A 15,057-nucleotide genomic window follows, 5' to 3' on the forward strand; every position below is an offset into this window, starting at 1 on the left:
ACTATTCAGGATTGGAGTTTTAAGTAAACAATACGCCACAAGGAAGTGTGACAGGTATGTCAATAAATGTTCTCAGGAAAAGGTTAGGCAATCGTAATGGGCAAGTAATTAAAAATGCTTTTTAAAATGAACAAACTGATCTCACTTTCTTGGTGAGCTATTACCAGGTTCTTTTGAGTTCTTAAAACATTTTCTTTACTCTGTGTTTAACAACAAACGTGGGCCAATTGCTGTGAGTTAATTGAAAAGGATTGTTTGCTAGTTGCCAAGAAACGGCGCTTTCTTACATTATGCAGGCCATTATGTGCACAGATCAAGCTTCCTGATTTTTCTTTCAGGGTTTAAGAATATAGGCTGCTGTGATTTAGTTGTCCCTTGAGGAGAGGAGCACACATCAAGAAGGCTTTCAGGAGTGTTGTTCCATTTTAATTTACCAGGTAAGATTTGGATTTGAAAGTGTTACCTTCTTCCTAATGCTTAACTTTTCCTAAATCACTTAAATGCCTTTATGTTGAGTGAATGAGTGGATCTAAAACGATGATTTTACTTGAGATAGTTTCATGTAAATCACGCTAAATTGATTTTCTTCCAGCGGAAGGTTCTAAGGAAAAGAAAAGAGGTAAAGATAATAACAGACATCTGTGAGACTGGCTCTGGCATTTGTTTCTTCTTGATTTCAGAGTAGTAAATACATGTAAACCAAGAAGTTGTGAGTGTGGTTAGCTTTGAAAATATTAAAATTATTGCTATGGAAGCAAATATCATTACTTCTATTTGTAGAAAAGATAAAATCTTGACTCTTTCCAACTGAGAAATGGGCTTTCTAATTAACTTCAAAAGGAAGACTTGCTGATCTTACGTACAGCTTGGTTTCTTGTCTCTCTTAAAAAAACCAAAACCCCTATATATTTTCATTATCTCTTTGCTGTTAGCTATTTTCTTCATGATTTTGTCTTAAAGAGGAAGATAAAATCAGGGTCCTTATACTCAATGGAGTTTACTAATAGGTGTGATACGAATAAAAATGTCGCTGTTCTTCCTCAGGAAGGAAAACAGAATTTCTTGACTCAAAGTTAGTTGCTCCCAGGCTCACCAATGCAGTGCTCACTGTGGGTAATATGGGGCAAGTGCTTGAAAAGGATTCTGTGAGTTGAGTTTGTTGGGTCAAATCATCCTCCCACTCTTAAGGAGTTAGTACTTTCACATGTTTAGGTTGAACACTGCAATCCCTTGAACTTACATTTACAACCTTACACAATTTACACAGACTATACGTTGAAAACAAGTGTCAAATTTGCAGAGGAACCTAGTTGAGTGTGGTTATTGACCTTTTCTTTCAAAATCATATTTTACCTCCTCTCTTCCATGGCTTTGTGTTTCTTAGGAATATATTTTCTATTTACAAGGAAGATCATCAAAATGGACACAAGTCAGGTCAAATATTTGTTGTCTCATTAGGTAAATTTCCATTTGTTCAGAGTTTGAAGACACCTGAGTATAAACATGACCTGTGTAATATGAAACCTAGTTGATGCTGGAAAGAAATCATTGCAGCATGCCTTTACCTGATAATATGATTTGGGTTTTCAACAAATGAACCAATACTCTGGTAAGGAAACTATTATGTGGAATAATGTTGATGAGGTGATAGTTGAATATGATATGCAATCCATCCATTTATCTTTAATTTGTCAAACTGGACTCTCCTTTCTTAAATTCCTACACATTTTTTTATTAACTAAAATAATCACAATATCATCAAATTCATAACACCGTATTTTTAATTTACGTAGTAGTAAAATTGAAGCAGCCCATTTAAAGAGATGCATGGTTTGTAGTTATGTATACTTGGTGTGGCTTTTACCATTTTTATTGGAACTGTGCATTTGTTTCCAGGTAAGGTGTGATTAAACAATTCCATTCTAGTTAACATTTCTTCCCCTTGTCAAAGAGTGCTCTTTACTCTGAAAATATACTTTAGATGTTATTGGTACTATGGTATTTAAAATATCTATGCTGGGGGCGGCCCAGTCTCGCAGCGGTTAAGTTCACACATTCCACTTCAGCGGCCTGGGGTTCGCCAGTTCGGATCCCGGGTACCGACAGGGCACCACTTGGCAAGCCATGCTGTGGTAGGTGTCCCACATACAAAGTAGAGGAAGATGGGCATGGATGTTAGCTCAGGGCCAGCCTTCCTCAGCAAAAAGAGGAGGATTGGCAGTAGTTAATTCAGGGCTAATCTTCCTCAAAAAAAAAATAAATAAAATTAAAACAATAAAGTATCTATGCTGGTAATATTTTTGCTTAGTCATTTTAACAACGATTGGAACAAGGCGAGAGGTGAATATGTGGGATGGGTGGAGTGGAGCAAAAGTCAGACTGATACAGTGTCTTATAGGTAGATTTCTTCCCATATCTAGCATACTATTTCTTCTTTGTCAGTATGACAGAGTGATTGTGCTAATTAACTATAAAGGAAATATTTAATAGTGTAACAAAAAGTCTGGATTTTATTTCTGAATAGTTTTTTTTTTTTTTTTTTTGCTGAGGAACATTCACCCTGAGCTACCATCTGTTGCCCATCTTCCTCTATTTTATGTGGGATGCCACAACAGCATGGCTTGACGAGCAGTGCTAGGTCTGTGCCTGGGATCCAGGCCTGCAGACCCCAGGGCCACCAAAGCAGAGCTCGAAAACTTAACCACTATACCACCAGGCTGGCCCCAATTTTATGATACCACTCGTAAACATCATTTCAAAGATTTCTAAAAACATTATTGGACCTTTGATTGCTAATTTTCCCATACTCTCTTGACATGACATTTACCTAACTTTAGGAATTTAAAATAATATATAAAGTAATAAAGTGCTTTCTCACTTTCTTTTTACTGGAAAATGGTCTCTTTATGATATTAGAAGATTATTTTCCTAAATAGAGAAGATATACACAAAATATTTTAGTAATTTTAATTGTCCTATTGTTTATACACAATCAGCACAAAACTTCATCTTGCTCTGATAAACCACGATAGACAATCCTTTCCTTTGTCCTAAAAATTTTTGTTAAACTGGAATTTTTAACTCCTCAACTGCAATGATAGGATTTTGGAGTCACTCTTATAAATTCTTTTTTCCATGTTTGCTTCTAAGTATTTCTAAAACATGAGAATGCTGTTTCTCTTCTCTTGCTTCCTTTTGAGCAATTGTTCTCAATTTGACAATGTCTGAAGACATTTTTTGGTTACTACAACGAGGGGGTGGGGTACTCCTGGCATCTGATGGGTAGAGGACAGGGATGCTGCTAAACATGCTACAATGCACAGGACACTCCCCACAACAAAGAAGTATCATATTCCAAATGTCAATAATGCTGAGATTGAGAAACCCTGCTTTACAGGTCTCACATGCCTTATCATGGCTAAATTCATGATTATGGTTAGAATTTTTGTTTTCACAATATCTTGAAATTTCATGTGTAAATAAAAGGAATCTTCATTCACTGAGGAATATTCATCCTGAGCTAACATCTGTTGCCAATCTTCCTCTTTTCTTTGCTTGAGGAAGATTTGCCCTTCATTCCTTTTATTTATATTAGCCTATAGGATCACACCTAATTTTTAATTAAACTCTCTGGAATCTGCCTATATAAAGTCTGGGAATCACGATCTGACTGGATTAGCCAGTTTTCCCTTCCTTGATTATCACCAGTACCAAAATGACAATGGTCACGTTATCTTTAAGCTCATGTCACGTCCATATTACTAAATAGTGCTTTGTCCGAACGACTTGTAGAATATTTCCTTCATTGATTCTACTTGTGGATAAAGAAGGACTCATTAAGGCAAGACAAGAGTATCATCTGTTTCATTGCTGTGCTCCTGATTTTATGTCCAAAGTCACTCTTCAATAATCATTGACTCATTCTATAGATATTTATCAAGCACCTAACATGTTTCAGAAACTGTTTTATGTTGGAAATTCAGCAGTAAGACAAAAACCCTACTTTTGTAGTGATTACATTCTAGTAGAAATCAGAAGATCCAAAATCCCCTTTTCCTTCAACCATTTTTTATCCTGCTCTGTTACATGTGCAAAACAAAGCAAAACAGCAAGAACCGCATCTGGTGCATTATAAATAGTTGCAAAAGTTTGCTCATACTTTTTTTCTTCATGTAACCCCTCTGTTTCTTGGGGACTACCAAGAACGTTTTCATTAATTTCTGAACTTCACTTTCTGGCAGATGTCTCTATTTTCAACTTGCTTGGTGTGCATTCTAGAGAAGACTGATTTTGAAGTAAATTTTGAAGGAAGGGAAGTAGAATATTTGATGAGTTGAAATAATGTTAGTAAGAAAAGTGAATCTGGCATTTGGGGAAAAAAGACATAAAAGTAAAGATGGAAAATTGTGAGAGGAAAGAGGCCAGTCGTGCCTGAAATTTATTTTATTTGCTACGCCAAGAAAAAAGGGAAAAGGAAAGAAAAAAAGAAGAAAAGAAAAAGAGCAGTAATATATCTTTCCAGCATAACTGTACTCAGAGAAATTCTTTTCCTCTGGTAGATATCTCTGTCTCTGGTGAATTCTTTAGACTTCCTTGTCTATTTTTTAGTTTATGCCTCAATAGCCATTGATGAGGTTATTGGTTTCTTCTTTACATAGGTGATGAGAAGCATAGATGAAGTAAAGTATTATAATTTTAATATTCTGATCTTGATATTTCTTTTGACTTTACCTTGTAGTTTCTTTCCTTCCCTAATGCTTGCTTTCTTCATATATGCAGGAGTTCAATGTTCTAATATGTTAAAATGTGAAAAAGAAGCATTTGAAGCTCTAAAATTCTCAGACGTTGTAAACCTATCAGTTTTAAGTAATCATTACCTTATTAAGATTGCATTTACCAAAAGCTATGATTCCCATCTTCCTCTTCTCTTCCATTTAAAAATAAATTGCAATCTTACCCAACTAGGGCGTTATTGGTATAAAAATTCCAAAGAAACAAACGTGGCTACAAAAAATGTTTAAAAATTATATGAGTATGTTTTCTAGAGTTTACTGAAAATGAGAGAAATTCTAATACTATGGCTTACTACTGGTTTTCTAGTGATGAATTTGAAAAAAATTAATTATATCTTAAAAGTCTTAGTAGTACTGACAAATTGCAGTGAAATTGCCTTTGTTGTGTGAGCGAAACAAAGAAGAGTCTTTTCTTTGTTCAAGTCCAGGCTTTGCCATCCATTAGTGCTCTGAATGCAGGCAAGTTACTGAATCTCCAAGAACCTAGATTGCCTCAACCGTGTACTGGGTAAAAATACTTAACGCATAGTGTCATTATGGAAACTAAATGAAATAATACAGTTTAGTACTTGTCACAGAGAAATTATGTGCAATACGATGTTTCTCGTTCTTTATAACTTCAGTCCTAGACTATAATTCATTTCATAGAAAAGATTCTAAAGGAACCTTAAAGATCATCTCAGTGTCACATATCTGATGCCAAATTGTTTATGTAATGTTGCCCTGGTCACTAGCCTACACTTTAAGCTCTAAAAAACGTGTTAATTCCTAGGGCAACAGACATTTATAAATATTATGTTGAAACATATGAAATTGCCACTTTTATAGGTCAAACAGTCCAATATTGGCAAATTTCATATGATTCAACCTAACATATATAACATAAAAAACAAATCTTATTTCCTGAAACATAACTTTATATGATAAAAGTCTGAGATAACTTGATAATGCTAAAATGGAAATGTAGTTCTATTAGCTGTTTAAAAAATACATTTTACAAACACTGCTAGAAAAATAGTATAGTCATTAAGAGCCTTGAGCAAGGGTCCACAAGCTAGTCTGTGCGCCAGATCTAGCCTATCATGTGTTTTTGTACAGCCCATCAGGTAAGAATTGTGTTTACATTTTTAGAGCTGAAAAACAATCAAAAGAAGGATAATACTTTGTGACACACAAAAATTATATGAAATTCAAATTTCAGTGTCCATAAATAAAGTTTTTTGGAACAAACCATCCTCACTCATTTGCATATTGTCTTAGGGTGCTTTTCTTCTGAAAAGACAGAGTTGAGTAGTTGCAACATAGACTTTATTGCTTGTAAAGATTAAAACACTCATTATCCGGCTCCTTTGAGAAGAGATTTGACAACCCCTGTTCTAGAGTAAAATTGCTTACATTTGAATGCCAGTGCCACTACTTCTTGAGTCTGTCATTTAGTAAGTTCCTTAACTTTTGTGAGCCTTAGTTTACGTATTTAAAATAGGCATACTATTAGTACTTGCCTCATAGGATAATTATGAATGCCTAGTATAACATAAGTGTGCTATAAATGTTACTGTAATTATTAATTTTCTCCCAGGGTGCCATTGTAAATGATTGGGGACAATCTATACAAGCTTGAAAAGCTCAGATGGGTGACAATTGTTGCATCATCATATCACAATAAAACAACAGTCGTCATCCTTCTGTGGACTTAGTAAAATGTGACCACTTGCTCATATAAATGATTTTAATATTTACATTTCACTCATACCACATGGACCATTTCAAGTTAAAAGTATTTAAGTTTCTAAATTTGCAAATACTAAGCTGCAAAGTAGGGGCTGTTTTCTCCCTGGGACAATGAACATCTGCTGAAACAATTTATCCAACGGAGCATTTGCCTCTGCTGGCCTTATTTTTTTTTTTTTAAGAAATGGAAAAAGGATCATTGTTTAACTTCAACTCTTCTCATCTTCTAAACCAAAAAACAGTTTCTCTTGGGATTAGATGTTTCTAGGATTTGGAAAAGTAAAGAGGCCTCAGCTTTTTATTTATTTTTTCCTATTTTCAAGTAATGGTAAGTAGAATTTTACTTAGAGCGCCATATTATTTTTTCCTTCTTATTTGAATATTGTTCAAAAGACCACAAGCTTTTCTAGATGATTTCAGATTTCTGTAGAGAATTGAGTTCCACAGCACTTTCTAAGGCTGAGAGAGACTGGGACGTGGAGTGGTGGTTATCACTCGGTAGAATAAGGGTCAAGTTTTAAATTAGAAAGGCTTTTAAGAATAGGTGAGCTCTATTACTTTTCATATGCAAAGTCAGAGGGGTCTAGGGGGAAGATGATCCAAAATCTTGAAAATAAAATAAAATGTTCCCAAAGCTAAAATCCAATAGCATCCTAGAGACAATGGACAGTTAAGTAGAACTGCTGATAAACTTCCAGTCTAAGACTTATCAGTCAGGTGACCTCTCCAGCTTTTCTACATTGGTTTTCCCAGGGGAAGCTGAAGAGAAGACACTTCAAGCTCTCAGCCTTATAATGTGTACTTAAGAAGTCAGTGAATAATGACCATTAGAATTCTCTGGGTAAAGCAGCTTGAATTAAAGGTGCATCTTTTGTTTCCTTACTTTGAAGTAGAACTTCTGGTCCTTGGAGATTATACCAAGAGCAATGAGTCATATCTGAAATGAGGAAGGGAAAGTGCTGTCAAATTTCATGTTGATTCATAAGAATAAGCACAAAGTGTTGTTCACAGTATTTCAGTGGGGCAGGGAGGCACAAGGGGAGACCAGAGAACGAAATATTTGAGCCTCGAAGAGTTTCTATTTGCTACAAAAGACTGAAGAAACTTGCTGTTTTCAAATAGAATGGATTCTATCAAAGACTAACCATTCCTAATTTTTGTTGTTTTCTAATTTTTGCTTATAAAATGGTCAAGTATGTCAATAAAAAGAAAATGTTCAGCTACCAAGTCAAAAATGTTTTGCCACCTGCTATGTATTTGGCCAGCCTTTTAAAATCTTTAGCATTCTTTGGTAGAAAGCCTTAAGATGCTTGTGGGGTGGAGGGAGATTTTCCTCCATTAGAATCTTTTGGATGATAGTCAAACACTTCTGTAATTTCCTTCACCATTTTTAGCTCCTTTTGGCATCACTTATTTCAAGTATACCTCTGGAATGTCGAGAAGGTGCCAGATATTATTTTGAATGTCATATTTTAATATAATATCAAGCTAAAGTTCCTAGAGACAGGAAATAGAGTGCTTCTTTCTTATCTTTTAGTGAAATGAAAAACTTTAATTAAGGACCAAACGGAGCTTTTGGTCAGTCTCCTACCTGTGAAAGTAGATTAGAAAGGAATTTTTATCCTCTGACTAGAGGCAGGAACAGATTTATGTGGGGCAGGGGAGAGGAATTGAGTAGAAGGAAAACCAGAAGCTAGACTTATCACTCAAGTTATCAAATGGTCTAAATATTTGGTCCAAAGCCAATGACTTCACTGGAGTTGTTTTGTCCTGGATATTGGCATTTAAGTCCTCATTTAAACTTTTTAGCATAATGATTCTAGCAATACGTTGGAGTAAACTATCTATAGTTATTTCCCCAGTTGAATAAGTCTAAATTAGAAATTCTGTCATTGCTGGCTACTCTGATCCTCTGAAACAAGCATATAAGGTTTGTTGTGCTGGTACCAATAGGGAAAGAACAATGGAGCAGGGAATGAGATCATCTAATCCGTACTAAAATCATTCAAAATAGATGGTTCTTTAGTTAAAGATTTCCAAGGGATTTGTTACACCCCCAATTGCAGTATGACTAGGCCCATGACAATAAAGGAGGCTTGCTTGCCTTTCTGATCAAGAATCATTGCAATATCAAACAAAGGATGAATTCTTTCCTAAGAAGCTTATGACTAACTCAGGTCTCTACAAGCATTCCAGGAACAAGATTCTTTTTGGTTACCAAGATCATAAGTGTGATTTTGGCCCAGAGGCTTAAAAACCAAAGCACATGTGATGTGTCTCACTTGTTCTGTGGGCCATTTCTCTTTTCATTCCTTTGCTCCAGATTTTTTTTTCTATCTCTGTTACATTAAGAAACAACCAGTACAAGTATTTTTAGCTGGCTTACCTGAATTAAGCTCTTATAGAGCTAACGTATTTGAACTAACAACCACAAAAATTGATTAGCAGAGAAAATTCTTCCCTGCTCTATGTTTTCTAGCTCGTACCCCATAATTTTTAGCTCTGTGACCTTGGACAAGTCATTTAAATTCTCTGCGCCTTAGTTCCTCTTCCGTATAAAACAAGAAAATGAGTCTAGATGACTGAAAGAGTCTCTTTTAACTCTGACAGTCTATAATTCAATCTATCATACAGCAAAATTGTGACCTTTATCAAGAAGAAAGGACAGTGGGAGGGAAACTCGTTAGGAATTTTCTCATTTCTCCCACTCCCACAAATGCTGCAAATGACTGAAGTCAGTGACTCAAAACTTTATTAGGTATGTTAATTATCTGGGTAAAGTTTCACGCAAAGCTATGTATTTGAAGCTAGAGGGGAGAGAAATTCTAAGCTGCAATCTTATTTCTCCCATTTTTGACCAGTTTCTAGACTTGAAACTGTTCTATTTTAGAATAGAACACCGAATTAGACATCATGTGTTAGTTTCTCAGGAAATAACAGCTAATTGAAGTTAACAGTTAAGTTAAAATCAGTATTGCCTTCTTCCTTCTAATTAATAAGATATAACTTTTCATTCACCAGCCACCCCCAATTTTTTATGATAAATGTGCTTACTCCTGCAAATACCCAGTATTTCTTTCTAACACTCCTTTGTTGAAATCCTCCAAAAAAGGTCCTAAATACTCACACTCCAGGGAGAAAATATTGCTAAAGATTTACATTTAATGATTTTATTCCATACACACAAATAGAATCTTTTCTCTTAGAGTCCAACTCTTATCTATGGCTTTGAGGGTGGGAAGAGGAGGAGAATATTTTATTTATAAATCTCCTATTGATATTCTTAGATTTCCTCAAATGGCAAAGAGAACTATGGCAATGAGAACAATCGGAGGGGTCTGATAATGATAAAATATCTAATTTTGGTTAGACAGTGTAGTTAGCAGACTGGGAAGAGGAGCTAATATGAAAGGACTAGTTATGTTTCATTTCCTAAATTTTTATGGCTAAAAACAGAAACATTTTGTCCACTTCCCATTTTGTGGAGCTATTGCAAAAATTTCCCGCCATCACAAATTTTAGTGAGTTTTACTTAAAAGTTGTTTGTGGAAAGCCTCTAAATTTATGCCAAAGTGCCAGTGTAGACTTGGTTTCACGTGAAAGATCCAGGAGTATATTTTTTCTATTAGATGATGTTAGGAACCAGCTTTGGTGACAAGTTAAATCTTTCAAAGATTAAAAAATACTTAATTTTAACTGTCACCCAATTAGTACGTCAGGCTGATGAAGGTTAGGTTAGCTCAGTGACACCAGTGAGCATTAGTAACCATCGCAAATAAACTGTGCATGGACAGCTAATAGCTGCAAGAAGAGCTGGTGACCAGTTACAATGCTCATGTTTATAGTTTTCTATCACTGCTGAAAAAGCACATAAATTTAATTTTCCACAGAATCTATAAAACCTAATTTATACAAAGTTAAAAAATTTATCCATGTTATAGAATCAAAAAAACATAAATAGTTTTATACCTTTTACTGGTAGACTATACAAATTCAGAGGACATTCCAAATGAAGCATCTATGGCTTTCAACTTATAAAACCTCTCATTTTCCAGTTGGTTTTCACGGTATATTCTATTAGATCTTGCTTGAAAATTAAGAGTATACTACGGATTGCATTGATTTCAACAGGAGGAGAAAAGAATCTATTTTTCATTAGAGTTCCTGGTGGTAACCACAGAGACAGCCAGTAACTTGGTAAATACAATAACGACTCCATGAAAATCATGAATGAAGGATATAATTTTTAAAAGATCAACCCATGAGGATAATTTCCAGGTACATCACTTATTTTCTAAACTGCCCTGCTTCAAGGAGGCCTCTCTGGAGAATAATTCAAACAACAACACAACAAATTTTAAAACATTAGATAAGATGTTCAATATATTTTTCTTCAAAATATATTTCACTGACTTAGTAGATATTCCAGGTAACAAGGCACTAGTTTTATACTGGAATTTAGACATTTTCGTTAGTTCAGAATGCTTAATTTAAAAAAACTTTATGCTTTGCTTAAGCACTAAGAAGAGTCAAAGTTTAAAAATTGTCCAATATTATTTTCTGCTCCAGACAATATTATCTTTTTGTGTTCCAACACTCAGCTCTTCCAAGTAACTGGTACATCTCATACATGACATAGATAATAGCTCTTTTAATACTCTTAACCATTAGATATGTATCCAAGATAACCTACATTGACAAATAGAGAAGTACTTTCATTTCTGCATAGAAATGAAAAATGAAGAAATTCAGAAAGATTTCTGAAAATCTTTAATTTGAATTTTAATTTAAAAAGATTCTCACTTAGGAATCTACCCATGTATCAGCTGCCTGGTGGCCCTAGTCGTCCAGTTTGCTCAGGGTTCTTTGTCCTACAATAGTTGAATGGAAATGGCCCTGCTTTTGCCCCAACCCCAGGTCTCACATATAGTGTGACACATAATTTTCTTGTTTCCCCTGCCCCCACCCCACTTCCCAGTAGACATGCTGAATGTCAGGAAGTTTGTCTTCCCCACTTTATTCTTTGTTCTCAGCTCCTACTACTGCTGAATTATCTCTTTCACATCCTTCCTCTTGTAGCTATCCTATTCTATCTTTTCTGCATGGACCCAAATGTGAAACACATGTGTTTTCATTTATTTCCCTAAACACATTCACACCAGGCAGTTGAGTTAAAGATTTGGGTGTATATCTTGGGGTGTGAGGACATTATATCACAGCACTGCATGATAAGTAACGTTAAACTGAACACCAGACACCCCTGTTCCTTGGTAGTACTTGCCACTAGCCAGCACTTTTGCTCAGGATCTAGCTTCTGACGTATTGCTGGGCCATCTTCCCCACCTCCTGTTATCCTCCACTGCTTTTTCTGGTCTTGGAACACTTGATTCACCCATCTCTGGATGAAGCAAAACATTCTTCTTACTTTATTATGTGGCAATATTTTTTGTCCAATTTTTACCTCATTCTTATGGAAGAACCCCATAAGAAGTGACTCCCTGAACAGCTAGGAACAAGGGTTTACATATCAGCTTAATGAAGGGGGCGGGGGATGTGAGTTTAAGGCTTCAAAAAATGGAATGTTCTGTTGAGGCATGTTCACACAACTTTTTGGAGTGTCCAAGTGCCCAAGGCCAGTAGCCTCCCTAACTGGAGACCTCCCTGTGAGGGGCTTTGTGGCAGCTGATTCTCATAAAGCCCTGCTTTCGTCAGATAAGGGCAGTTCAGATAAGATTCCTTTTTACAGATGTTTTCACTCTGAAGTAATCTTCATGTCATTTTGGAGTGTGGTTGGTCACTATGCTATCTCCCTACATCCAATCTTCTTCTCACAAATCTATTCTCCACAGTGAAGCCAGAACGATATTTCTAAAGCACCTGATCATGACACTCCCTTTCTTAAAAACACTTCAGTGGCTCCTTACTGCGAAGGATTATGATTTATAATCCTAGATTTACCACCTTCCTACTAAAGCTCAAAGAACAAAAGGGTAAAATGGTATAACTCTACACTATATGGCCGGAGTTGATTTATGTGGCAGGAAAGGTGAGGCAAAGTGGGTAAATTATGACAGACAAAAAATTAGTCTTTAATGCCATCCCACATTTTGTATCTCTGTTTCTCAGATTTTGCTTCTAAAATCAGTGCTTCAGACAGTGTGCCAGGTACCAAATCTTTTTCTTTTCCCTTCAATTTTAATTAACATTTCATTCCTTTAGGGCCTTACTGAAATGCCTGGCTAAGTAGTTCATTAGCTTATTCTTATGAGTGATAATAAGTTAATGTACTATGCATTTCTACAAGCAATGTTTCTATTTTAATAAGATCTTTCACGACTTATTCCACAGGATGACCTACACAAGGCATTTCAGTCCCTGAAGCAACAAACTGAAGAGAAAATTTGAGCAAATGGGCTTTTGAACACCTCTTAGACCCCTGGCTCTTCCCCTGCCTATGAAGAGAATTGGCCCTAAGGGGAAGAATTCTATTGCTTTTGTATAATCTACAGCCCTCAGGAGAGGGTTTCTTGCTACTCTGAATAACCCTATTATGTAGCACAACTTCAGTGAACCAACAGTGATATTTTGCTATCCAGCTCTGATTCCTATTTAATTGAATCATCCATTTTTTTTTAAAAAAAAAATAGCTTTCTTTAGGTATAATTTACATACCACAAAATTCACCCATTTATAGTATACAGTTGAGTAATTTTTAGTGTATTCTCAGAGTTGTGCAACCATCACCACTATCTAACTTTCAAACATTCCCATCTTCCCCAAAAGAAACCCTGTACACATGAGCAGACATTCTTCATTTCCACCCCCACTACCCCAACCCAGCACTAGGTAACAATCTATTTTCTGGCTCTATAGATTTGTCTATTCTGGACTTTTCATACGAATGGAATCATACAATATGTGACCTTTTGTGACTGGCTTCCTTCACCTAGCATAATGTTTTCAAGATTCATCCATGTTGTAGCATGTATCAGTAATACTTCACTCCTTCTTATTGCCAAATGATATTCCATTATATGGATGTACCACCATTGTTTATCCATTCATCAGTTGATGGACATTTGCATTGTTTCCACTTTCTGTCTATTATGAATAATGGTGCTATGAATAATGCTTGTTGTTAGTGTACAACTTTTTGTGTGGATATATGTTTTCAATTCTCTTGGGTATATCCTGTAGGGGAGGAAGAGAGTTCCTCTACCCTCTAGGTCCTTCTGGCTGGGCTATGAATTAAATTGACATGAGACAGAAGAACAGGAGAAAATCAAACAAAGCTTTATAACATATATACCTGGGAGAAACCCAGGAAAACTGAGCAACTTAGCCAGAATGGCCAAAACTACCACCTTAAATAGCATCTTTAGCTAAAGACAAAGGAGGATGTTGGAGGTGGAGGGAGTCAGTAATGGGAGATTACCAGAAAAGTATGGTAAACAAGAGTAAGGTTATGATGCAGATTTAAGTCCTTGGCTTCCACACTGATAAGAGTTTCTAGAGATAAGGTCATCTCCCCTTCTTCCTGGTACAGAGACAGAGACATCTTTACAAATGGAGAGTTCCCCTAGAAATGTAAATATCTCTTACAAACGGTAACTTCTACTTGGTTTTCAGAGCTTCTCCCCTGCCTGCAGTTTCTTAAAAGTAACGAGCCCAAAATAATCCTCATGCCAGAGAAAGACATTTTGGGGTGGCCAATTCTGATCCCCCATTCCTCACTGTGGAATTGCTGGGTCATACGGTAATTCTATGTTTAACATTTTGAGGAACTACCAAACTATTTCCAAAGTGGCTACACCAGTTTTATTCCCATCAGCAAGGTATGAGGGTTCCAATTTCTCCACGTCTTCACCAACAGTTGTTATTGCCACCCTCATGGGTATGAAGTTGTATCTTGTTATGGTTTTGATTTGCCTTCCCCTAATGATGGCAATCATCTTTTCATGTGCTTATTGGCCATTTGTGTATCTTCCTTGGAGAAATGTTCATTCACATCTTTTGCCCACTTTTAAATGTATTATTTGTCCTTTTATTATTGAGTTGTAAGAGTTCTTAATATATTCTGGATATAAGTTGTTTGTCAGATACATAATTTGCTAATATTTTCTCCCATTCTCTGGGCTGTCATTTTACTTTTTTGTTGGTTTCTTTTGAAGCACAAAAATCTTTAATTTTGAGGTAGTCCAATTTGTCTATTTTTATTTTTGTTGCTTACTCTTTTGGAGTCATATCCAAGAAAACACTGCCTATCCCAAGGTCACAAAGGTTTACATTTATGTTTTCTTCTAAGAGTTTTATACTTTTAGCTTTTAACTTTAGGTCTAGAATCTGTTTTGGATTAATTTTTGTATATGGTATGAGGTGGTGTCTAACTTTATTCTTTTTTGAGTAGATATCTGGTTATCCCAACACCATTTGTTGAAATTGCATAGGCTTTTAAACCATATACTAGAAAGCTGTTAAGTTAGCAGTTACGTTAGCTGTCTGTCACTGAGCATCCGAGTAAGCAAATTCAACT

General features: G+C 35.7%; 1 protein-coding gene across 1 annotated transcript in view; it reads left to right on the forward strand.

The window, feature by feature from the left end:
* Nucleotides 1-338: 338 nt before the first annotated feature.
* ITPRID2 (ITPR interacting domain containing 2) overlaps nucleotides 339-15,057 on the forward strand; it is an 84,664-nt gene continuing 69,945 nt past the window's right edge. The window contains exon 1 of the mRNA XM_046659391.1: nucleotides 339-437. The gene's annotated coding sequence lies outside the window, so the exon portion shown is untranslated. The remainder of the gene's footprint in view (nucleotides 438-15,057) is intronic.

This window comes from Equus quagga, chromosome 4, assembly GCF_021613505.1.
Source record: "Equus quagga isolate Etosha38 chromosome 4, UCLA_HA_Equagga_1.0, whole genome shotgun sequence".
Lineage (NCBI taxonomy): Eukaryota > Metazoa > Chordata > Mammalia > Perissodactyla > Equidae > Equus > Equus quagga.